The sequence below is a fragment of the Mercenaria mercenaria genome, chromosome 8 (assembly GCF_021730395.1).
Source record: "Mercenaria mercenaria strain notata chromosome 8, MADL_Memer_1, whole genome shotgun sequence".
NCBI lineage: Eukaryota > Metazoa > Mollusca > Bivalvia > Venerida > Veneridae > Mercenaria > Mercenaria mercenaria.
This window is the reverse complement of record NC_069368.1, coordinates 81,692,713-81,712,263: the sequence shown is the minus strand read 5'-3', so window position 1 is coordinate 81,712,263 and position 19,551 is coordinate 81,692,713. Positions and strand designations below refer to the sequence as shown.

Here is a 19,551-nt window from a genome sequence, read left to right as displayed (position 1 = left end):
CTTAATAATTTAATCTTCATAACAAACATTTTCAGTGTATTTTGAAGTCTAACAACTGAGGACTATCCATTGCCAGCTAACAAGAGAGGAATATATCCTTTGCCAACTAGCAAGTGAGCCATATATCTATTGCCAGCTAACAAGTGAGAAATATAACCCTTGCCAGTTAACATGTGAGGAATATATCTCTTGTCAGCTAACAAGCGAGGAATATATCCGCTGTCAGCTAACAAGTTAGCAATATGTCTGTTGCCAGCTAACAAGTGAGCAAAATATCCGTTGCCAGCTAACAAGTGAGCATTATATCCGTTGCAGGCTAACAAGTGAGCAACATATTCCTTGCCAGTTTACAAGTGGGCATTATATCCGTTGCCAGCTAAGAAGTAAGCAATAAAAGTCCTCCTATTACCTTACTCCACTATAGCCGAAATCAGCACATTCCAAACTTGTTGCGATTAGATGCTCTGCAGGCACAGCAAAACATAAGCTAGGTAAACTAGATTTCGGACAAGTTCTAATTTAGGTACATATTCCACACACACGTTGGCTAAATATATGCAGCGTTTCTGTCTATAACTGGTGCACAACAGACTAAAGAACATATGAGCTTTTAAATTTTCTAATCTGTGGCATACTAAATCAAGAGTGTTTTTGTTCTGATTTCAAATGTTCCGACTTTACTTTAACTTTCTTAGTATAATGAAACTCTGGGGTAACTAACTCAAAAGTCCCTCAAGTGTTAAGGGGGTCGTAATAAACCTTTTCTTGCTCGTAAGGATTGTTTTGATTAACTCAATTTTCTCGTAAGATACGACATACCTGAAGTAATGCTGTATCTTAAGGTAAAAAAACTGGTGCCTTATCTATATCGTAAATAGACAGAAAATTGAAGGAATTAAGCTTTGTCTTACTTCCTGATTAATTTTTCATTCATAATCTATACTTTTCCGGTTGTTTTTAAATTGATATAGATGTAATTTCCTTAAAAAAATCGGATTTTTTTTTTCGTCTGCCTGCAAGGCAACTGTCATATCAAACCATATAAAGTTACCTTAATACAAGTATTGAGCAATGGCATTTTGTTTAGCGAAAAGAACATAGAGATACGAGAATTAATGACTATTTGCAAAGATCTTCAAATGACCTGCAAGTCACTTTTTTGAATTGATGGTATAAACCTTCCGATGTACATTTTTTTTTAAATCCCAACGTGTATAGAATATTGAATATTTTCAGTCAATATTACAGAACATATCTTTATTATATAAACTGATATTTCGTATGTTAGCTATAATAATAATACTGATACTTCTTCTGTCTTATGTCATATAGTTTGCTGTGTGATTAACGCATTTATTTCGGACTCCTGCTTACGAGGACATATTTGAAGAAATATCAGATCTCGACGTTTCAGTCTTTCAATTAAAATGTTCCACTTTTTAATGTAATTTATTAGCTAGTTCAGTGACTGATAAAACATTTCTGTTGCATATGCATATCTGAAACTCTGGGATACGGTCAAAATAAATGTACTTGCCTAATGCAGATTTTGTTACTCCTATTCCTACAGTTTAGTAAATATTTCACAACTGTCCTTCATATAATAATTTCTATTGTAGACGCGCACTTTTATTTATTTCTCTGTAAATGCTTACCGTGCTCAAATGTAGATTTATATCAACAAATGTTTTACCACTATTACAAATGTTGGATGACAGGTTAACATAATTTGATATCCTTTCATGATTCTTTTATGATTCAGACACGTCAGTAAAGAAATTTTAGTAATCTTCAAATGATTTACCAGATATAATACTGAATCAAGTTTAGCGGTCAAAAAAGTTTACTGTATTAAAATGGCAGTATATGTTATCAGATACATTTGCATCATAAGCTAAACAATACTAAATACGTTTGCATCATAATCTAAACAATACTAAATGCAAAAAGTGTTTACAATACTATGGAAAAAAAATGGTCCGATGAAACTGCTTTTAAATGTAAATAGCGAAATGAATGACGCAAGGTAAGTCTTTTTGCCTTTTTAGTTGCTTGGATCTCATTACTTGGTACGTAATATGAACATAAGTTGCAGTGTCATTGCTTTAGTAAAACAAAATCAGAAAGAAAAAAGCTCCTGATAACTGCGTTCGAATAATATAAACAGACAGAAACCTTAATACCGTAAATGTAAGACAATTCAAAAGATTGCAGGAAAAAAACAACGTCTTATATCAACTGGAGATTGTAAGTTTACTTTGCCTCCTACAAGTTTCTTGCATTTTTATTGGTCAAAAAACGTCACGTGGAGACAGGATATATCCCATATCCTGCTAGTATATTTCAGATATGAATTTTGATAAAAACAAAATGGCTGCCACACTGCTCGCGTACTTGAATCAAGTCAGATTATTTATTAGCTCCAGCGATAGTATCGTTTCCGAGAGTAAATTTAGTGTTTTCTTGCCGATTTCATTCTACTTAAGTTGAAGCTCATGAAGTTTGACAAAAGTTAGCTTAGCTCAGTAGGTACTGCGATGGTCTACGGATCGCGGGATCGTGAGTTCGATCCTCGTGCGGGGCGTATGTTCTCTGTGACTATTTGATAAACGACATTGTGTCTGAAATCATTAGTCCTCCACCTCTGATTCATGTGGGGAAGTTGGCAGTTACTTGCGGAGAACAAGTTTGTACTGGTACAGAATCCAGGAACACTGGTTATATTAACTGCCCGCCGTTACATGACAGAAATACTGTTGAAAAATGGCGTTAAACCAAAAACAAACAAACAAAACAAATTTCATATTGGCCTAGTTATTTGTCCTTGGGCAGTCGTATTGGCCCTTGGCCTACGGCCTCGGACCAATGCAACAACCCTTGGACAAATAAAAAGGCCAATATGAAATTGCTTGATTAAAGTTTAATAGGGGATGAAAATCCCCGAGACGGTAACGTCCGTATATAGTTATTCGTTTTTGTTGTTTGCAAATACTGAGGCAATTTTTTCAATGTTTTCCGGTTCCGGTTTATGTAAAAAACGCAGACTGGTTGTCTGCAAGAACATCCGAGCACCCCGAATCAGTCACAGAAATTCGTAAACCGCGCCAACATGATTCTTTTTACTTCTTTTATGTTATGAAAACTGTACATGCAATTGAAAAACACTTTTAAAACAGTAAGGAAGTGTAAAGGCTGTCAAGTTTCTACGTGGAGTGCAAACAAACAATAAAATCCTAAAGCCAGTGCCAGAACGCGGTGCATGAGGTCAGATGTTGTTATTATTTGCCGGCTTCGGATTGATTGAAAAATGTGTAGGGAAACCCGTAACATTCATTGAGACTTCAGTTGATTGGTTAAAAATGTGTTGCTTTGAATCATGAAAATATCCTTAAAATCTGGAAATATAATGTTTTCTGTGCATTTTGAAGTATTTTATAGCTGCCTGGCTATATATTTAACTTTGAAATTAGCAATTTAGTGAAGTCAGTACTTGTTGGAATTCACCACTAAATTCAATGCACAGTTGAGGGTGGTTGTCTTTGAATGGAAATAGAAAAAAAATGGATCCTGCATGCCAATGTAAAAGTGTTATTTTTTTTGTGTCTGGAATGCTATTTGACAGGGTAAATGGCACCTCATGTGTCAACAAAAGTTTTAAGGGGGTCCTACAGAGTCATTTCTTACAATGTAAGCCTATGGAAAAATTAATAGCAGTGTCTGACCTAAAGAAGGTTTCATTTCAGCTGTGACTTAACTGAAGTAACAGGTACAGAAAATAAATTTTGCTATTTAACATGCTTCTGCTAGTGTTTTTAACAGAATCAAAGCTTCCAAGGTTGTTTAGTACTACAATTGCAGGAATTTAAACATGTAGGTACATACTTTCAGCCACTATCAAGACCAGAGGTGCTCAAACTTTGTATTATCAATATTTCAAATATGTGTTTTCATGTAATCTAAGTGATATTTCAAGTTTTTGGTGTCTGCATGGATCCAAAGTTTTCTCATTGAGCAGGATATTAAGGAGGGGTGGAGTATTGGATGAATGCATTGTTATTTTCTTGTAAATCTTTTATTTAGGTCTCAGAACATACTTAACTGGCTGTGGTTCCATGAAGATTTTTGAACAAGATTGTAGGAAAAACCATGTACTGACAGTGCCCAGAATGCTTACTGATAAATAATTGTAGAGGTATGACACTAAAAATAAATAGTTACAGGCAGACTTAATTTAAGTTTTGCCCCTACAACCTTCAAAATTGTATATAGAATTTTTTTCTCTTTTCCTTGAAGCAATGGAAGTTTCCGGGGCGCCATTTTGGCCATTTTTATTTCTCTTTTTGTGTGAACAAAGATTATGTATCACATTTTTCAGACAATTTTTACTGATTCAGATGCTCAAAAGCTCAATTTGAAGCAGGAATAACATTGTAAGTAGAATATTAGAATATCTGTAAGCTTGCTGCTTACAATATTTTATCAAAACAGTACATTAAAGGGCACATGAATATTGTGTAAAGACTCAGCTATATAGACATTGCTCTAGAATCACTTATTCAGTAAAATGTGTTGTTTGTGGGGTTCAGCTGGAAGTTATATTACAAAAATTAGTTATTTTACTTGTATTGTTTAAGTGGCCAGTCTTCAGTTACATTATATAGGCATTCTAAGGATCAAACAGTAGTCTGTTGTGTGTTGTCTTGTTGGATAAAGCAGGAGAGGTATTTGTCATTTGAACACATTTCTTTGGTGGTAAGTTGATACATATTTTATTTGCTTTCCAGTATGATGAACACCTTTTATAACCCATTTTTAGTCTTGTTGTTAGTCAGGTTGTCTGAAAAATGCCAAAATTGAGCCAAGGATTTATCAGAAATGAAAAAGTAATACATATATTAAGTGAATTATCTCCCTTTAATTGTTTGTAATTCTTATATTTCTGCTTTTAACTGATTCATTGAAGTATTTTGGGCTCTACAATAATTATTTTCATGCAAGAGTAGTTTGTCAGGCATTCTTAATTGCAAAAATATGTTCTAAAATATGTATTTTACATTTCCATGATCAAAATATGTGTGAAAATAACCTTAAAATGGCACTTCAGAGGTGGTTGACTGTCATTTATTTGAGAGTACAGCAATTTTCAACAGCAAAATTGACATACCTGGCAAGATTATGCCTCCTTTTGCTTATATTTGCATCATTTTTATATAATTTGTTGTCTTTCAATGGGAAAAATGCTTATATCTATGGCATAGTGGCCAAAAACTGATGAAAAGAATATGCAGCAGAGGTCTGTTTGAAGGACATGTAAGGTGCAAAATGCTCTAACGACAGTGTCAATAGTATGTAATCTTTATGCTGGTATCAGCTAGTGTTTATTTATTGTATTTTGAATGCTTAAGTCACTTTCAGTAATCCCCTAGGATGAGAAATGTGTTGATAATGCAGAAAAACACTGTTTTTGTGATGGAAGGGGTATGAAAACAGCTCTTTGCAGTAGCATTTATGCTTGAAAGTGTATGTAAGTAGTATTTGGTTGAAGTGGACTATATTCATTCAATATAGGAGGGGTTTCATGTATATTGTCTCAACATTGACTTCATGGTGATCATTTAAATAAGAAAATGCAGTTTTACTCCATATTTTCAATATAGCTGATTTAAGACACTGTGACACACTATAGATAAAAGGGGACAAGAGGCATGGGATTTGGATGAGAGTAAAAATAACACATTTGTTACTTTGGTAAGTGTTTACTTTAACATAATAATAGCTGAAATGCATGTATACTGGAATTTTATATTCTCTTTAGGTCAGATGTTGTTATTATTTGCCGGCTTCGCATTGGTTGAAAAATGTGTAGGGAAACCCGTAACATTCAATGAGACTTCAGCTGATTGGTTAAAAATGTGTTGCTTTGAATCATGAAAATATCCTTAAAATCTGGAAATATAATGTTTTCTGTGCATTTTGAAGTATTTTATAGCTGCCTGGCTATATATTTAACTTTGAAATTAGCAATTTAGTGAAGTCAGTACTTGTTGGAATTCACCACTAAATTCAATGCACAGTTGAGGGTGGTTGTCTTTGAATGGAAATAGAAAAAAAATGGATCCTGCATGCCCATGTAAAAGTGTTATTTTTTTGTGTCTGGAAGGCTATTTGACAGGGTAAATGGCACCTCATGTGTCAACAAAAGTTTTAAGGGGGTCCTACAGAGTCATTTCTTACAATGTAAGCCTATGGAAAAATTAATAGCAGTGTCTGACCATGACGTCACCGTCGCGGCTTCCCGTAAATTTTGCATAGTATGATATTCGCTATAAGAGGTATGATGACACTAAATGTAAACTGAGTGTTGAACATTTCTTCGTAAGTAGATATATAAAAGATAAATTCCATGCTAGGCAGTATCTTAATTCATATTAACATTACATTACAAATGTGAAAGATTCCCGTTTCATTTTATGCACTTTTTTACATTTACGGTATCGTAAGTCAGGCCGATAAGGTATGCTTTGAGCTTAACAATGTCGTAAATAACCTCGTAAATTCAGCGATATCGTAAGTTTCGAGTTAGCCACCCCTGTATAGCATTTTTTGAAGATTTATCGATGACAAAGTTACACTGAACATTTGTATGTCATTGAACTACTATCTTATTTATAAAGCATATTTCGGAAATCTATTTTGCGTCAGTCGTCAAGTTTCTTCACACAATAATGTCGTGAGTGTAGCGCATTTTATGACAGCTATGCGAACGGCTCTAGATTTCCTTCGCATGGGTTGAATATGATAAACATATTCCCTTCTAGCAGAATTTGTCATATTGTTAGTGAATCAATAAAATTATCTGCTGGTAGCATAGAACATCTTGAAACAACTTTACAGCAGATTCAGTCTGACTGAGCGTCAAATGGCTTTTCGAAGTTATGCTTGTGTCTATTCTTTACCGTATCGTTTTTGTCTGTAATCATATAGCGCAAATTTCCTATATAAACAAACGTATAGAAGTCGTATAGAAGTCGACCCGTAAACCAAAAGCTAAACTAAATGTTGTTTATAAAGGAACATTATTATGCAATAAATCAAAGATAAAATTACTCTAATGTCAGCGTGTGCCATCATCTCTGGTGGCTGTGTATAGTGTGTATTGTGTGACATCTGTTGCTCGCTTTGTAATGCTGGGTCAAGTTTCCTTCAATTAAAACTGGTATAGGTCTTTTGAGACCCAATATTTGAACAATTTGCTCATACTTAATATAACAATAACAATGCGGCGTGAAGACCTTTTATGTAGCATTCTTTTTAAACGACGAAATAATGGAAGAACAACGAGCGCCATTCTACATCATATTTGCTAGTCATTAGCTTATGATTTCTGTCTTTAAAAATTGTTCTTACGACGCTAAGCTTGACAAGTTTTGAAGCAGTCTGAATACAAAACACACAAAACAAGACAAAATCGGTAAAACTGATGGATGCTCCCCGAAGTATGATAATTGCATACTTAAAGGAAAAGCGGAATTCATCGTCTGGGCACATACCTCGCGAAAGTTCCAAATAAGTTTTTTTAGAAATGCAACGAGTAGTTGTTGAGAAAAAGCACGCTCAGTATACGCGCATGTTCTCTTTGGAGTGAAGCTTCCGACGATTCTTTCTGAACATCGCCAGGGCTTGCTGAGGAATACTCTAGACGAGGATGGCGCTAAAATAGTTTGGGTTAATACAGAAAGGGCAATAACTCAGTGAAAAATCATCCGACCAGAACATTAAGATGACAAGGCGCATTCCTTTTTAGAGTGAAGCTTCCTATAAATTTTCGCTGAATTCCAGCAAGTGGTTGCTGGGAAATACTACGGACAATGACGGTGCTATAGTATACTAATGTTGAATCATAAAAGGGCAATATCTCAGTGGAAAATCATCCGACCTAAACATGAAGATAAAATGCGCATTTCCTCTGAGTAGTAAAGCTTTCTATGAAGTTTCACTGAATTCTAGCAAGTGGTTGCTAAAAAATACTCCGGACATGAATTGCGGGTAGGGACGCACATGCAGACAGACGAACCGACAAAGCGGCGACTTTATCAACAACAAAAACAAAATGCAACAGCAAAATGATAATTTGTTGAAAAAATGACCGATCTATACAGCTGTTGGCCAAGGGAGACCTTGAGATCCATTAAATATTCAATTTAATGGGGAAAGCCAAATCCATTGTTGCGCATTAATCTTCACTGATACGGCAAACGCGGAAAGGTTTTTATACTTTTGACAGTATTATTTGTGATTTTTCTTGACAGAACATGATTTGCTGAATTAATTGTTATTATTTCTGGTCCTTTGGGATAAATCACGGGGTCTATTCAATGTTTTGAAATAACACAGTTCCAATTAAACCAGTGCAAGGTTGCACTATTCATTACCTTACATAAACAGAATCAATAAAAAACCCAATCTTGATTCCAACCATGTTCCAAAGTGTAAGTCATTTTTAAAAATATTTTTGATGTTATTTCTTGTAAACTTCATTAGACAACCTGAAAAAGTAATTATGACATGTGTGCCTTTTTCAAAGGAACCAAGGAAGATGTAAGGTAATGGCTTTTCTCTTATTTCTTCAATTAATCAGAATTGCCTGTAGTGTTCCTGCAAACCCTTTATGTTACTTGTTGATCCATTATGTAGCTGTAAACCCTTTATGATAATTCAAACCCTGCTATCTGTTGATAAATAATATTCCTGCAAACCCTTTATGTTACCTGTTGATCCATTATGTAGCTGTAAACCCTTTATGATAATTCAAACCCTGCTATCTGTTGATAAATAATGTTCCTGCAAACCCTTTATGTTACCTGTTGATCCATAATGTAGCTGTAAACCCTTTATGATAATTCAAACCCTGCTATCTGTTGATAAATAATGTTCCTGCAAACCCTTTATGTTACCTGTTGATCCATTATGTAGCTGTAAACCCTTTATGATAATTCAAACCCTGCTATCTGTTGATAAATAGTGTTCCTGCAAACCCTTTATGTTACCTGTTGATCCATTATGTAGCTGTAAACCCTTTATGATAATTCAAACCCTGCTATCTGTTGATAAATAGTGTTCTTGCAAACCCTTTATGTTACCTGTTGATCCATTATGTAGCTGTAAACCCTTTATGATAATTCAAACCCTGCCATCTGTTGATAAATTATATTCCTGCAAACCCTTTATGTTACCTGTTGATCCATTATGTAGCTATAAACCCTTTATGATAATTCAAACCCTACTATCTGTTGGTAAATAATGTTCCTGCAAACCCTTTTTGTTACCTGTTGCTCATTTTTGTTAATGTAAAACTTTTATGGTACCTGTTGATCCATAATTTTACTGTAAACCATTTATGTTACTTGTACATCCATTATGTTACTGTTAATCATTTATGTTACTTCTTGACCCATTACATTATGTTGCTATGTACCCTTTATGTTATTGTATATCCTAAATGTTACTGCAAACCTTTTATGATATCTGTTGAGAGTAAACTAAGATTTGTCCGTTAGCAAATAAAGAACATGCATTTGTGCGGCGATAGTAGTGTATCTATGATCTCTACTTTTGAATGATCTCGTACTGTAACAACAGCAGGTTTTATTTGTGAAAAGTTCACCCTCCCTGTACTTGGAATCAGTGTTGCTACATTTTCTAGGAATCCATGCAATGAACTGTATGACAGAGTTCCATTAGGTCGGCACTTTGGGGAATGAGAGATATTGCAAGTATCATTACCTCTAGCAAACCAAGTATGCTAAGGATTTTTTGGTTGCAGTCTATACTTCCAAAGCAGTTCATTACTAATTTGATAGCATTGTAGGACCACATTTGTAACAGATCGCATTTGTAACAGATTTCGTACGTATGCGATCGCATTCGTAACAGGTAAAATGCGCTACGAATGTGTTTGTCCAACATGGGGGTTGACATGAGAAGCACAAATGTGTAATCATGTTGAGTTTTATACTGCAAATGTTCAATGAGTTGGTTGTCATCGCAACATCATTAAATGACTGCCATAAGCACCATTAAAAAGTTAGCGTCGTCGTCGTCGAGGTCAATGACATACAATTATTTGAGCCGCATCATGAGAAAATGGGCCTTCGGGAATCTTCGAGGCTTTGCAACCAGTGTGGGCCCAGATCAGCCTGCGCATCCGCGCAGTCTGATCATGGCCCACAACGTTCGCTGTTATTTCTTAAGGCTTATTCTACCTGAATATGAAATTTTATTACCCTGATTCAGATGCATAAATGCACAGGTCAGCCTAAATATAGACTTTTCGGAAATTCACGAAAATGTCCGAATGCCAATTTTTCCGTGACGTGGCTCAATTTTTGTAATCATTTCTGCATCCACTGCCACTACCACTTTAATATGATCAGGGGCGTAGCGTGATCAGTTTAGATGTTACTCAAGGGAAGAGTGTGGGGGAGAGGATTAATCCCCTCTTCCGGCTGGGTTCGGGGAGCCTCCCCCATGGAAACTTTAGAGCAAACCTAGAGAAGGCAGGGTGGCTTTTGGTGACTTTTCTCACCAAAACTATGCTTCCTCAGTTTTGAACAAAATATTCACAAACGGCTCGAAATGTAAAGAAAGGTCTATATAAGTTGATGAACGATACAAATCGGGGTCGGTGAGAGGGGTGGGACTGGCATTTTGGAAGGACTTGCACTAGGCTGTTTATTTATTCAGGACAAAATTTGTTATTCACAGATTAAGCAACATGAGCTCTTTTTCCAAACTTATTTGTTGTATACAAAATTTGCATTCACTATGCACTTTACTATGGAAAGACAAAAGCGTTAAACATTGCAGTAATAATATCAATGACGGCCCTTTCCGCGAGATTGTACGCGTAATCTGACGTCCTTCACCAAAAACATAAACAAAATGGCCTCGTTCCAAACATTCTTTCAAAATTGGACGCCAAAACATTCAAAAAGAACATTTAATTATAGCTTTAACTATTTTTTCTGACGCCAAAGACCACAACTGAATGATACGACTGTATAAATTATCACTGGAGTTAAACATAAATTTTAAATAAAACCCAGGAACTGTATTTTTATCAGAATGCGAATTATAGTTGAACGTGGGCGGGTCTTTTTTACTGTGACTAAAAAATCGATATCCGTTTTGACATTTATTTTAATTTTCTGATACTCCTAGAAAGCAAATCAGTTATTTTTGTAGCAAGCTGTCGTAAAATTGGATGGTATTTCTGTGCGTTTATATGGGCATGAACCACACTGGAAGGCTTCTTGCCAATCAATCAAAAGAATCGCTAGCGTGATATGAATTTGCAAGAAGTCCCCAAAAATAGCATTCAATTCTTAAATAAAGTACACATGTGTGCATACGTGTTACAACGGAATATATGCAAGTCATCTTGCAATAAATACTCTAAACTGCCTAGGAACTGATTAGACTGCTGAGGACATACTTTGACTTATGCACAATTTCAAAACAGGAAAAAATGAAGCTATTTCAATAGATTCTTATTTCATTCTTCAAGTACAAATATTTAATTACTAGTGTCGTCTATACATTTTCTTTATTATCGTTCCGTGAACTTAGATTTTATATTTCAGCCTAAACATCTGTCACAAGACTTTTGTCTCTGTATCATTATTTACTTGATTTCCAAGGATGTAGAGATACATTTTTTTGAAAATCAATGTTCATGGCAAGGACGATTGTTATATTAAAATGCAACATGCAACTTGTAAAGATTGTAAACATGCAACAGATGGCTAAAATAACCTTGGTCTAGAAATCAATATAATGCTTACAACATTATTCTTTAACTGCAATATCTAAAAGAAAATTTACCGTAAATGCTGGTTATGAGCATTTATTACATATGTGTATCCTAGGTTTAAAGAAATCAAGGTATTACCGTATTTCAAAGGTAATGAGGTGTAGGATGTATAATTATTTCATGCGTTAAATAATTTTGATTTATGTATTTTTCCTGCAATAAATTTTGGGAAATGGGTGTCAGGGCATAAGAAGAAGGTGACTGGTGTTGAAACTTTGTTTGAAGTAGGGATGAGTAGGTGCCTCTTAGCATAATGAGTCAGAAAGTATATTCATAAGGTAGAAATTAATGAACTGATCGTTTATATGACTGCTGTTGAGTGTTATACTATGGCAATGCGGATAACAAAGCCTAAATGTTAATTTATGAAGTTGTTCTTTTTGCTCCCTATGATTCTAATAGAGCAACAGCAGACTGCCGTCACAAAAAATTATAACAAAGACAAGGATCAAGACAACAGCATACTCATATGCTATGACATTGTCCCTACCTCCATACCTACTCCTGATCAGTTTTTTATTTTTTTTATTGCTTCTGTGGAGTTTTTAGCCTTTTTATTTTTTATTTTTGGATCTTAAATGATACTCAGCTGAGTAACCGAGTATGCCACGCTACGCGCATGAATGATTACAGCTTCAGCTACTTCTACTGTTACCTCAACTTGCTGAAATGTAGACCCACATGCTCAGGTCTGGTTCGAACCCGGTGGCGACATACATTTGTAGCTATCTTTCGTCATCTAGAGCTGTTTCAAGTTGATTGACAAACAGGAAGCTGCTATGTCACGAGACAAATTATATACAACTTGTCATGGACGGAGTCGTTAGCCTTAAGTCTAGGAGGGCCCGACCTTGTGCTGCGAACTAATGTCTACGGGATTTTAAGAAAATACACCTTATTTTCTAATTACCCTCACCCCACTGAGTCCGTCTGTGAGGCACATGTAATAGGCCTTCTTTTATTATAATCCCGCCGTGAAATAGCGGAGTCTGTGCGTTCGTGCAGTTATATATATAAGTTCATGACCTTGGTATAACTTGCCCATTCATAGTCAGATTTTCAAATTATTTGGTACAAATGATCAGCATGGATAGAAGTTGTGTTGAGATCATGATCCTTGTTGCTACATGTGTATATCCAAGATCAAGTTCACAGCTTTGAACTTAGATTTGTTTTGTTATTTTGTTGTAATATATATGTTTGTGCCCGGATCATAACCCGCTTTAGTCAGATTTCCAAATACTTTGGTACAAATAACCACCATTTATTGACAATCTGTAGTGATCATTTTACACCTATTACTGCAAACGTCTCAAATTTTGGGACCCTGTAGAATGGTTTTGATGAATATTATCTTTGTTTGTTGGATTCAGAGCGCCTGTTTTCAACAGTATTCAGGTAATACAGTTTCGGGCAGTTAATCTTACCACTGATCCTAGAACGGACCAGTCCAAGATGGTGTTGATGATTATTATTATGATGATGATGATAATGATGATAAAAATGTCAGTAATATTAAAATCATTACAACAGTATTTTTATGTTAGTAACCGACAACGTCCCAGCTTGAAACAGCACTGAATGGCGAAAATAGCAACAGATACGAATAGTTTTCACACGGTCTCGAACGTGTGTCCCTCGACACTCTAGTCGATGGTAAGTTCTTCACATTAATTTCAATTGAAATTATACCCTGGCTCATATACGAGTTTACACTCATATGTTCGTTTACGGGTCTGGTAAAACGCACCGATACACGTAAGGTATTAACTGGGTGGATGAGAGGCACAATATCTCTGGAAATTCCCGCCCTGACTAGGAATTCAACCCGCTCCGCCGGTTTCGTAATCTGCCAAACTATCCGCTGCACCAGCCTCACCGATTGAGTTACTCTTGCTGCTCCTATAGAGATACAAAATAAGAGTGTTTCCATACGAATTCAGACACCAGGCCTGGCAAGAAAACTCTCATAGTAAATATAATCCAATAAAGTTCACGTCAGGGTTTTAAGTTGGACATATTTCATTTGTCGTCAGTTTAAGTTTTTTATGTTTAAAGCAATGCGAATTGACAAAGATAAACAAAACGAAAACGAAAAACCTATCTTGCGGCGAACCCGCGGACACCGGCGACATCAGGATCAGAACAATAGCCATTAGCAGTCCTAGAATAGTCAAGCTAGTCACTATTTTTAAGTATACATAGATGTATATATACCCAGTGTTCAGCTTTAACAAGACTTTCTACGTTAGTTGAGACTGCCTTGATCTTGATTTTCGAGTGCACTTTATTTGTTGTTGAAGCGATACAACCAGCGAATTGCCGATTATAAAAGATGAACAGGGATTGCATGTGGTGTATCTTCCCCTTTAATCATACATACTCATAAACATGTATTTACGCATTTAATAAAAATGAAATCTAACAAACCAAAACCTATATGGGAAATTTATTAGTGACATGTACATAAAGTACTATGAACAGACTAGTCATGATAACCGTTCGGTATTCTTGCCAAGTTTAATTGCCAGATAACCAACCAGTACCAAGATATTAACCTAACCTGAAATATCCCTCTAATCAACAAGAGGGCCGTCATGGCCCACTATCGCTCACATGAGTAATACTACACTATACATGTTATTAAATGTGCGATTTTGCCATTTTAGGGGTCATAATTCCTAAGACAAGTAGCGTGATATGGCTACTCTTCGAGGAAAAAAGATATATAATTCCTATGGTATATAATTTCTACGCAAGCTTGAAATCAAATCATAAATGTGATCTCTGTCATGTTCACAATGCTAAAATCAGCAAATTTTGTCATTTAAGGGGCCATAACTCCAGCACAAATGTTGCTATATAGGTGGTTTTCGTAAGGAACCGAGATGTTATAGATATATAACTTCTATACAAGTTTGGTCAAAATGAAATAATAAATATGGCCTCTATTGTGTTCACAAGACTAAAATAACAATTTTTGCCATTTCAGTCATAACTCTGAGATAAATGGCGCGATATGGCTGTTTTAAAAGGAAGTAAGGTCCTATATAAGTTTAATGAAAATCAAGTAATAAATGTAGTCTCCATTGTGTTCACAAGCAGCATTTTTTACCAATTCGGGGGCCGTAACTCGAAGTCAAATAAATGGTGCAATATGGTTGTCTTTGAAAGGAACATAGATCTTATAGATATATAAGTTGTATGCATACTGAGTCAAAATGACAAAACATGTGGTCTTAATCGGGTTCACAAGGCTAAAATCAGTAATTATTGCCATTCCAGGGGCCATAACTCCTAGAAGAATAAGGTGATATGGCTGGTTTTCGAAAGGAACCGAGATATAGATCTATATTAAGTTCTGTGCAAGTTTTGTCAAAATCAAATGATAAATGTTGTCTCTGTCATATTCGCAAGAAAAATGTGAACGGACGGATGATCGCAATAGCTTACTTTGTCACTTCGTACAAGTGAGCTAAAACATGTTACAAATGTGTTTCAGAGGTAAAAATGCACTTTTTTGTTCATTTTTCCGATTGAAAATGACATGTGACAAATGTGATTAGATGTCACATCAAAAATCGGCATCGATCACATTCGTCACAAAAAATGTTACAAGATTCAAGATTCAAAGTTTATTTCTTGTAACGTATACATAAAGTATCTTGTTACAAACAGATGTATTAACAAATACAACGTGACACATTCAAATAACACGCACACGTACGCACGCACGCGCGCGCACACACACACACACACATATACACAAGCGTACACATAGTTACACTCGCACACAAAAACATAGAAATACATATAAATGTTATTGATTATTGCATAGAGAAACTAAGTATGTTCGTTAATATCTTAAATAGAGAGGATGAACTAAAGAACTGCATTGTAATCTAACAATTGCACTGGCTCTAAACTGGCATTACTGTACTTTAAATGAAGCAAACATTGTCATTAATCATATAATCTCCTATGATTTGAAACGGCACGAACTGAGTTTAATGAAATACAATTAAGAGTTACATACAGTATTTAACACGCACGTATAATATCCTTTAAGATGATAAATAATCGTAGCCTGCAGATACGGGATGTAGTAAATCTGCATTGAAATACAAAGTATATACTTTAGTGTCAATAGGGTAAACTAAACATATGATAATTTGAACTTGCAATACTACATGGAGCATATAGATATAACTTGTGATATGTAGGTATAATTCTACAGACAAATAATCTATCATAGCTACAAACAATTAAGCTGCTTATTTCTTTATACATAACATTATGCATACAGAACTGAACCCATAACGATTACAATCGCTACGCGATGCATTAAAGCGTATAACAACACACTGGCCACATAAATAAGCCTTACCGTACGTTAGCAAGGCTTAAGGTACAAACATAGACAACTAACTATACTGTAGGCCTCTGTGACAGCAAAGCTTGCCGAAACGAAATACAAGGTTTGCTGTATAGGCCTAATATTAAACGAAATGATATACAGGCACAAAAAGTTAGATCCATATAAATGCTGAGGTAATGTCTTGCATAAAGAAATCAGCGCGTACAAAATTCTAATTTATGTCAAACAGTATGAACATACATAACACAACCGCAGTAGAAAACATACATCTGATTCAGTAGCATACAACGAGTAATAACGGTTCGACAGACATAGCTTTCAATACAAAATAGTGCAATGGCTCTGGGAATAACTGGTACACCGCACTTAAATACTGAAATTGGCGCAATTATAGCGCTAGTTAATATGATTACTAAGTAATAGGTTATGAATGCATGGGGTGATTTGAAAATACCGTATGACCCGTTGTAAGTTCTTACAAAATATTATAATATAGTCACATTATGTTCAATCATGTCTATGTATTTACAACAATCATATTCTGACGTAAAGCAAAAGCATGATATACAAATTTGGCAAGATTCAATATAACTGATTTCTTATTGGATTGCATTAGCTGAGTAAACTTAAATACACTTGGCCTAACACAATAATACGGCTTAATGTACCGTGTACGAATTTCTCTATAGGCGTTACATTTGATCACAAAATGAAATTCGTCCTCAATGTCGTTAGTATTACATATTCTACAAGTACGCAAATTTCTATCAATTCTTTCATTACCATACCGACCAGTTTCAATTCGTAGTTGGTGTGACGATAATCGTAATCTAGACAAGGCAATTCTATATTTCACAGGTACAAAGTCCAGATATGTTTCATAACAAAACATAGGTTTAAAATATTTATACAAACAAAGACTCTGACTCTCTGATATACTATTATTCCAAGACTGAATAAATACATCAATAACCCTCTGTTTAAATTGTAAATAGAAGCTGCGTAAAGAAACACTCTCTGGGTTTCTCCATACATAACCAAAACCGTTATTTTCTAACAGCGCTTTCACTTTACTGGCCCAGTTGGTTACACCACGATTACATCCATCTACTAATGTACCATACAAATGTCTAACAATAATATTTTCTGACAATACTATTTTGCACCAATATTTGATAATACGAACGTACCTATTAATATAAAGAGGATATCTACCAAGTTCGCCGTAAATACCCATATTACAGGTAGCCGTTTTAACATGTAACAGTAATTTACAATATTTAAGATGTATTCTTTCTATATCTTTTGTCTTGGAAAATCCCCAAATTTCACATGCATAATTCAGAGTAGATCCAACAAATGCATCAAACAATTGACTTAATGTCTTCGGTTGTAGATTGTATTTTCTAATGTTAGATAATAATGCATACATTGCCTTTAATCCTTTACCAATTAACATTTCCTGGTTCAACAAAAAGCTACCCGTATAATTAAACACAGTACCTAAATAATTAAAATCGTTAACAGTTTCCAGAGGAGCACCATCAAACTGCCATTTTTCGTTATTAAATAACGGACCTCTTTTTCTAAAGACAACAATTTTACTTTTATCTGAGTTAACTTTAAGACCCCAATTATCACAATATGTCTTTAATAAATCTAAGCTTGTTTGCAAATCTTCTGGAGTTTTACCCAGAATGACCATATCGTCTGCAAACAACATTAAAATGAATGATATTTCATCTAAAGTCAAACCACTATTATGATCCTTAAGCAAAAATAACTCTAAGTCTTCAAGGAACAATGAAAATAAAACAGGCGAAATTACCTCCCCTTGCCTCAAGCCAATTGAGCATTCAAAGAAGTCGGAGTAAGATTTACATCCCCTTATACGGGCCTTTACTTTTGAGTACATATCTCGAATAATTCTTAATGTTTTACCAGTGATACCTAATTTGTACAATTTATACCACAAACCATTACGATAAACACTGTCGAATGCTTTGCTAAAATCTATGAAGGCACACGCCAATCGGCCGTTTTCACTAAGTATTTTGCTAACAATAGCATTCAATACAAAAATAGCATCTACAGTTGAGCGTCCTTTCCTGAATCCAAATTGTGAGTCACTAACAATATTGTTATTTTCTATCAAAGTGTTAATTTTTTTTTTAATATACCTGTAAAAATCTTAGAAAAACAACTAACCAGTGTAATGCCCCTATAATTGTTAACATCATCGGGGTCATTTTTCTTAAATAACGGTATAATAATACCTTCCATCCAGCTATCTGGAAACATTCCGCTATCTAATATACCATTGAACAGGTCTACTAAATGAGAAGACAATATATCACAAGATTCAATAAAATACTCGTTCAATAAGTTATCGCCAGCAAAAGATTTGCCTCTTTTTAAACTGTGTATAACGGATTCAACCTCTGCAACTGTTATGGTCGTATCTAACTCCTCATATATACAATCATCTGTACTGAAATCATGATTACTACAAAAAGCTTCAGCGTCCACATTGGTAATGTCGCTTGCCAAGTTTAAACTCGAAAAGAAATTGTAAAACTCTTCCGTGCTAATATTATTTGTAGTACCACCATTTTTACGTGAAAAATGTTTCCAAAAATCTCTAGGTTTGCAGTGCCTTAATTTCTCAATACTTTTCATCTTTCTTAACTCATAGTTACGTTTCTTCATTTTTACAAGATTTTTATACATTGATTTTTTGGTACACATATCAATACGATTAACATCATTTTTACATTTGTTGAAAATATGCAAGGCCGCTAAATATGTATTTTTTGCATTAATACATTCATTATCAAACCACAAACGACCTGTGAGCACGTGACCTATCAGACAAAATTATGTTTTGGGAAAATAATGGATCTGCCACGCTCCGTATAACCTGTGTGAAATTTTCTATACATGTATTAACGTCCAATCTATTTGCAAAATTTACATTTTGAGTAATTCTATTAAACTCCGGTAATTTACAGATAAGACACCTTCGGAATTCCCCACGCAGATTTTCATCCCATTTTACAGTAGTACGTACATAACTCTGACTGTCATTACCTGATAAAGTATTACACAAAATAGAAAATGATACAGGTGCATGGTCAGACCATTCATTGAATGATTCAATTTCAAAAGAATTAATACAACTAAAATCACATTGACGTAACAAAAGATAATCTATTACACTTGAACCCATAGCGCTTGTAAAAGTATAATTACCCACACAGTGATCCTTATCTAATCTACCGTTAGCAATACGCAATGAATT

The 19,551-nt window shown here is 34.9% G+C and overlaps 1 protein-coding gene across 3 annotated transcripts in view; it reads right to left on the bottom strand.

The window, feature by feature from the left end:
* The window catches only part of LOC123565989 (neuronal acetylcholine receptor subunit alpha-10-like), a 115,528-nt gene that overhangs the window by 65,762 nt on the left and 30,215 nt on the right, over positions 1-19,551 (bottom strand). The window contains exon 1 of one of the 3 annotated variants that reach the window (XM_045359781.2): positions 1,656-1,766. The exons of 1 other annotated variant lie outside the window; for it this stretch is intronic. The gene's annotated coding sequence lies outside the window, so the exon portion shown is untranslated. Of the gene's footprint in view, positions 1-1,537; positions 1,767-19,551 lie in introns of those variants that run through there. One more of the 3 variants, XM_045359780.2, reaches the window with a different exon arrangement.